Below are 7,550 nucleotides of genomic sequence, written 5' to 3'. Positions count from 1 at the left end.
TATTTCAAAGAATTTTTGTGTCCAATATGAGCTCTTTTTCCAAAACGATTACATTTTCAGTTTCCAGTGGCGTACAAGAAGATCATCATTGTCCCTTTTCTCCCCTAATTTTACGCCACTGGTAATGTAATATACAATACATGTAATATACAGGGTGGGCCATGGTCGATGTCATCCTAGAATTTTACTGTGAACGGAACGTACGATTTTATTGAAAATGAACCACTGCTCTATCGATCTAAAAAATTTTCAGATCCGAGGCGTTATCGCTTCTATAAAAAAATACCAACAATTTCTATATTTCAAATAAAACATAAGGTATATTATTACTTTTTTCGGATTGTCGTAGCTTCTTGATTATCAATCTATTAACTTGCTTGTTCCTATCCGAAACAAATGTAGCTTAATATTGCAATTGGAATGTAAACTTGTTTTTAATTAGGAAATCTTACAATTCAGGCTAAGGAACGTGTTATATCTTCTCAAAGGAAATTTTATTTTCTTTCAATACATCTTATGATATGCAGATCATTTCATTTTAAAAAACGCATTTTTATCTTGTATCTTATATGTCTTGTTGAAGCCTGTTATTTCTAACAATCTTGTATCATTAGGGACTATTTTATTACACGGTATTAGACGGTAACTCATATCTGAAATTTCAGCTTTCTAGGATTCCAAGTACCGAAGTGATGAATGTTCAATTGAAGCTATGTTTTGCACAAAAAAGAAAGAAATCAATCAATTACTCGTAAACCGCTGGAGATTGAAACAAGGAAGTTGATACATAAATAATCAAGACGCTACTGCAAACCGAAAAAAGTAATAATATGCAGGGTGTTCTATTTGAAACAGCGAAGTTGTTAGTACTTTCTGATGTAAGTGACAACACTCCAGCGTTGAAAATATTTTAGAACGAAAGAGCAGTGGTTCTACTCAAGAAACAAAATTTTTAACGAAATCGTACCTACGTTCTGGAATAATACATTTTTAAATATGTATTCCCATTTTCATGTAGTCTCTTTAACTTATTGCATGTGCAGATCAATGGTAAGGAGCTAAGCTAAGTAAAGATCTACTGTGTTTAAAGAATTCCATTTGAATTGTGTGAACCTTTTTTTCTAATTATTCAAAAAAATTTACGAGACAACAAAATAATGAATAAACCATAGTGTAATGTTTGCAATATTTTTCCAAACGCGTACACACATTTCCAAACATCGAATGATTATATGAATAGGTACTAAGAAAATTTCGGGCCTGTTAGAATTGTCCTCGAAAAAATTCCAAATATCTATTATTTGAAATAATAAACCAAACGCACTATTTTGACCATTTCTGCTGCCTTGAGTTCAATAATTATCATCAAGAATGATCAACCCACGAAATACAGATATTTGAAGGTTTCCTTTCGAATAAATTAAATCCATAGAAATTATTAGTCGTAAATATTTTCAACAGAGGGTATGTGTTTCCTACCTCTCTGCCACTCCAGACAACATCGATCACTACTGAATCGTTGATAATGAATGATCAACTTGAATAAATCTAGATCGAAATGACCTCGTCTCTTTTGTCAGACTATCAACTTCACTTTTTCTTCTTGAATTCCTATATAACACACATCATATCATCTGTGCATTGAAAAAAAAAACTGGTTTTTCATTTTGATCCGATTGCAAAATAGGCAGCCCATCGCGGAGTTCCAAAAGGTGGTAGGAACGCTTGAAATTAAAGAGAAATGGTATATATACAAAAACAATATAGTTAAATATCGATCATTAGCTGAAACGCGCTTTCACGTTTAAGACATTGATAACCAACAAGAGCCAATTTCTTCGATTGTGCGGGACGTGATAGTGCTCCAGTGATTTTGTGAATTACCGTTCAACGATCCACGGACTGAGCCAGTTGAATGAGATTATTTGATTTTAGTGGTGCGTAAAGATTTCCCAATTTGGTATCTATCGAAATTATTTTTGGTGTTGGTGGATTTATGAGATAATTCACAACTATTTACGAGAATTCTTTGTGCTGTTTCTTTGGAATGTGTACGTGCATAATTTGCAATAGTTCTTTTGTTTTGCAGGATCGATAAAGAGAAACGTATTTCGAAATATTAAAAATTTAAATTTGAGATTTCGATTGGTCTGAAGTTTGAAAAAAAAATGAAATTACAAGACAAACAATTATTTCGATTTGATTTTCAGAAATTAGAGTATTATATTTTCATTTGATATACCTATTCTTTTTTTCATAAAGATTTCTCAAGAGCTTTGTAATTTTAGAATGTATGACTGAATCTCAAAGTAGTTGAAGTTATTTAAAAAATATAGTTCCTCTAATTCTAATTTTGTTGCACAAATTCAAGCGCGAATACCTCAGTCCCTTACAGATTTCATAGTTATATTCATTATTACGTGTTGGTACATGGAACTGTCCCGTCGGGGATTTATCTATCATCTGTCAAATTCGTAAAACTGAAAACAGTTCTGCCAACCAAAGTTTTTCAATGCAGAAATCACTAAACCATATTTATTGAAATATTCCATTAATTTCAATAAAAATTTAGTGAATTACAGAAAATATATAATATTCGTGTAGAAGGCTCGAAAACTCGCTTCATGACTCGTTAATTAATGAATAACACTACAATATTGTTCCAAGCGGAACTGAAAGGTAGTGCAGATCGTAGAAAAAATCCCATAAACGTTATGTTTTCAAGGGTTGTAAAATTTATTCTTTTTCAATTTTTTTTCTTTCATAGCAACTTCCCTTCATAAGCTCTTCAACTTGAATCTGGCATTGAAATTCTAAAAACTTCCCATAATTTCATATGCTAATTTTGAAATTTTGAATGCAAATCTACAGGATGATATTTTTTCTGGAACAGTACCCACTTCTTTCCTCCAGAAATTTTTTTGGAGGACTACTGGTAGTTGTAGAAAATTTAAAAAAACATCCAGTTAGTAAGCTGTAATGAATGAATTAATTATGAGTTGTGGTACTTATTTACTCAATCTGTACCGAAGACTAATACAAATTTGATAAACTGGTATAATCATCATAAAAAAGTAGGACTATAGGAAACACCCTTTATATATTTCGAAAACAAAGCGTTTGCAGGCCAATGTTTATGGGACCATTTTTCTCAAAATTATCCATGCAGAATATTTAATTTCCCTTCGTCCTTCCGATTTAGGAACACCCTGTATAAGCGTATAGATACAGGCGGTCATAAATTTCAAGGAAATACTTTTTTGTACACGAAAACAAAGTGGTTCAGGATGGTCTGAAATGCATTTTGCAAGCCGAAATGTTGAATTTTCCTTATAAAGTGATAACAATGCTTCCTTTATCAACGGTAGACTCGTTAGCAATGAGTTCTTGAATAAGGAAATGGAGTTCTCACAAATAGAAATTTATGGTAGCTAATTCGACTGATTAGAAAATTGATGCTTTCTAACGGCTTATTGCTTAGGAAAAAATGATGAACGACAAAAAAGGAAGCAATAGGTAGTATAAAAATTCAATCGTATCCTTCGATCATGAAAATTATTTTCAAAAGAATAGCAGTTATATTTCTAGCTTTTCTTTTTGTATTCAATCGTCAAAAATTGTTCATTTCAAGCACTAGTTTTTATGAATACATCAAGAGTACTTTGCTGCAAATTGATCACAATGGCATATTATTTCCAAATTTGAATTGAGTCATCACTTCAAAAATTCAACAAAACTGAACAAGTGCAAAAAAATAATTGGTTGTCCTATAAAAGGTTTCATATTGAATAGCCCACTATCTAGACAGCTGTCACATTCGAAGCTGCCATCTTTTGACATTTGGCAAGTAAAAACTACGCCATGGAACGGTATGCGCTTTAAAAACGTATTGAAATTGTTAAAATCCATCCCAATGGTGAAAATTTTGCATTCACAGATCTCTGAACTAAAGCACTTTGATATAACGGTTTGAAAGAGTATGCTAGATTTGGTTTAAAAATTGTATGAATACGAATTACAGTCCGCAGAAGACTCTACTACTCGTATCATTTCATAAATTTTCTAATTCATTTTTATTATGATTCCCAATGAAAATCAATTTGCAAGAATAGTAAGTTGTCTGCATATTATACCACAAGTTTCCGAAGAGTTCATCAAACCAAATATTACCTAATCAGTTATTATATCTATGGCCTTTTTCAAATAAGAAGCCCAAGGTATGTTCAAAACTCTTTAAGAAGATTTGTTTTGAGAGCTTTTTAAACTCAACAGTTCTGCAAGTTGAACAAACCTTCGGTCAATCTCTCAGAAACATGGAGTTAATCACTGAGAAAAGCTCTTGGTGGAGGTTCACCGAATGAGAAGATCAGAGACACTAGACTACTTTTTAACTTTGCATCTTCCATTTTTCATATGATTCACATTGAACGGAAAACATTCACAAAAAAATCATGCGAAGTGACAGGTCCAGTAGAGTTCATGAATAGTTGCAAAGTAGTTTGGTTTAACTGGCCCTGTCATTGCTCAACAAATATTTTTGGGCAATATAATGATTTCATACTTTGCTGAATTGGAAAAATGCAAGGTGGAATGTTGCAAAATAGTTCTTGGTGAAATACGCCCCAGCTTTCGTTGGTAGAATAGAATGAATTGAATGTATTCGTGAAAATAGAACAAAAATTAATTCTGATGACAGGCAAATGAATATGAATCAATTAGTGCAAAGGAGTCTGAATAAATTGATTCAAATTCGTTTGCCTCTCATTGGATAATCATCTGAAATTTGGATTACTTTCTTTGATAAGCTAGATTATGTAAGTGTTGTAGAGGACTCAAAAAATAAGCACATGTCACAAATACATACTGAATAACTTAGCACGTCAGTCACCTCCAATGTCGAAATTCTAATCTGATCCTGCACTATGCTACGCAATTTTTATGTCTTTTGTAATTTTAATTTCGCAATATTCACATTCGTGCATAGATTATTTGATATCAGGTAGAATTGTTTGTGAAACCAACGAAAATATATCTAAATTCTCTTTTCTTTTATCACGAAACTTCTTCCAAATTTTTCTAATTGAAAATGGATCGATTTCCCTATTCGAAGAAATAACTAGGTAGGTAACACTGAGAGTTGATTTATTCCAACTGCTTGAAGAATGTTAAAGAAAGAGGTCATTTCAATATTCCTTGGAGGTGTTGAGATAACATATTTTTATACTTATGTGAATAACCTGTTTATCGACCATTGTATCAACTATATTGAATATAAGATGAAGTTTCTACATTGAATGTAAGAATCATGATGTTAATACTCAATCATATACAGGGTGTTCCAAATTAAGTCAGCACCATTGCGAACTCCGTTATTATTGATGCTACGATGTCGGTTAAATGGGCAAACCGGTAGCATTTTTAGTGGCCTTCTCGATGCCGAAAACAACCAAAAAATTGACAGTCGCGTTGTCAAAATATTTCATAAAATGATATTTTTTTTCAATGGAACACCCTATATTTTTTCATGCATTTCCATTCGTAATAACATTCTCAACAACATAGCTCATTTGACTTTTTTTCGTAAAGGTGAAAATAAGACAGTTGTATTAATAGGAAACATTTATAACAAACGGATTTGATAAAGCGCTATAAAATATCGAGTAAATGTTCAAAAACACCGCCTTCTTGTTGAACACATATTTGGGCCCTGCTATTGACACTATTGATTCACAAAATGAATGCGGCTAGCGGAATGGCTTTAAGATGGAAATTATCATTTTGTATATTAATACCAAATAGCTAAGTGGTGTGTCAATTGAGTGGTGCGACATGATGATCACGGGCTTCACGTGTTCACATCCAAGCACAATTTTTCTTTTTACTGTCTTATTTTGCTATTAGTAACAAAATATTGTCATGCATTTAAGTACAAAAAATAGGTATTTGGACAATCATGAGGTTTTATTCGCCAAAACAAAGAAATCTTTTGTAAATAAAAAAATGAATATTTCCAAATGAGTCGCTCATTTTCCACATTAGGAAGAAAGGTGACATGAGCTTTTTTGTTGAGAATACGAATCGAAATGCATGAAAGAATATAGGGTGTTCCATTGAAAAAAAATCATTTTATCAAGTATTATGAAAACGCAACTGTCAATTTTTGTTTTGTTTTCGGCATCGAGGCCACTAAAAATGCTACCAGTTTGCCCATTTAACCGAAGTCGTAGCATCAAAAATAACGGAGTTGGCAATGGTGCAGACATAATTTGGAACACCCTGTATATTTCACTGATTACACAGATTATTAATAGAACGAGCACACCATTTCAAGGGGATTTAAGTAATTTTTTGAGTGATTCTCAATATTAAATTTCATAGAAATAAATATAATTTGGGATCTTTATGCGCTCTTTATGTAGAGTTTTTCAATAGGTTTTTCAAAGGTTTTATTTCGCTATCTGTAACAGATATTGGGTAGCAAAAACTACGCTTATACTGAAAATTAAACGAAAAAACCCATTGAAATTGTTGTAATTCACTACAAAAATGGTGGAAATTTTGCAGTCGCAGTTCGTGAAACGGAAGCACCTTCTCGGCCAGCAGAAACTAGTGGAAAAATTTGAGCAGCTGGGACAAGTTAGTGCACAAGAGCCACCGAGAATATTGCTGTTGAAGCACGTAGTGTTAACGAAAACCCAGGTTTGTCGATTCCTTGCTGATCTTGGGAATTAGGCGTTCCACAAACGGAATAGGGATATTGCCTATATTTTGAAAGTGCTTTGAATTCATAGATAAACCCTATATAAACATGAAAAAAATATTTTCATGGAAAAAAATAGAAAGTACCAATAAAAAATACGTAAATAAAAAAAGTTTTCAAAATTCTCGCTGAAACGCTCCATTCTCTCACGTTATTATGGTGACGTCACTGCATGAAAGTATCATCTGACGTAGATAGGTAAACTTGTGCTAGATAAGATTAGTTTGTCTATGTTTTAAACGTTTTAGTGCTATGACGTCAAATTGCCCTGATTGGCGTTCGTAGTCACGTGCTAGTCGATAAGAATTGACACAATTTAAATCAATTTTATTAAATTGAATTCGTGAAATAAGATAATGAAAATGCTATTTTAGTATTTTAAAAACGGCCTTTAATGTGGAAAACCGAAATTCATATGATTTCATTATATGACGCAACATCCCTATTACACCGTATTTTGCATAAATAATCAGGTTTTTAAACTTCAGATGACTTAAGCCAGTCGATCACCAGCAAAGTCGTATCTTCGTTGATTGGGTCTTTGATTCATATCAAAATGATCCAAATTTTCATCGAAAAATGATCTTGAATGATGAGGCGTTACGTGCCAATAAAGCAACGAAACAATCTCAATTTCGCAAGAAATGTTTGCTGACCGTATTATTTCATGAAGAGGGGATCACAATTGGCCCCAGAGATCTTATGAATTAACACCTTTAGCCTTTTTTCATTGGGGCCACGTGAAAGATGAAGTCTATATTCCAATGCTCTACAATCGATTCAAAAACTT

General features: G+C 32.6%; 1 protein-coding gene across 1 annotated transcript in view; it reads left to right on the top strand.

Annotated features, from left to right (window-relative positions):
• Positions 1-1,642: 1,642 nt before the first annotated feature.
• LOC123683198 (protein yellow-like) overlaps positions 1,643-7,550 on the top strand; it is a 49,208-nt gene continuing 43,300 nt past the window's right edge. The window contains exon 1 of the mRNA XM_045622101.1: positions 1,643-1,937. The gene's annotated coding sequence lies outside the window, so the exon portion shown is untranslated. The remainder of the gene's footprint in view (positions 1,938-7,550) is intronic.

The sequence above is a fragment of the Harmonia axyridis genome, chromosome 6 (assembly GCF_914767665.1).
Source record: "Harmonia axyridis chromosome 6, icHarAxyr1.1, whole genome shotgun sequence".
NCBI lineage: Eukaryota > Metazoa > Arthropoda > Insecta > Coleoptera > Coccinellidae > Harmonia > Harmonia axyridis.
Note: the sequence above shows the minus strand (reverse complement) of the source record. Positions and strands in the feature narration are given on the sequence as shown.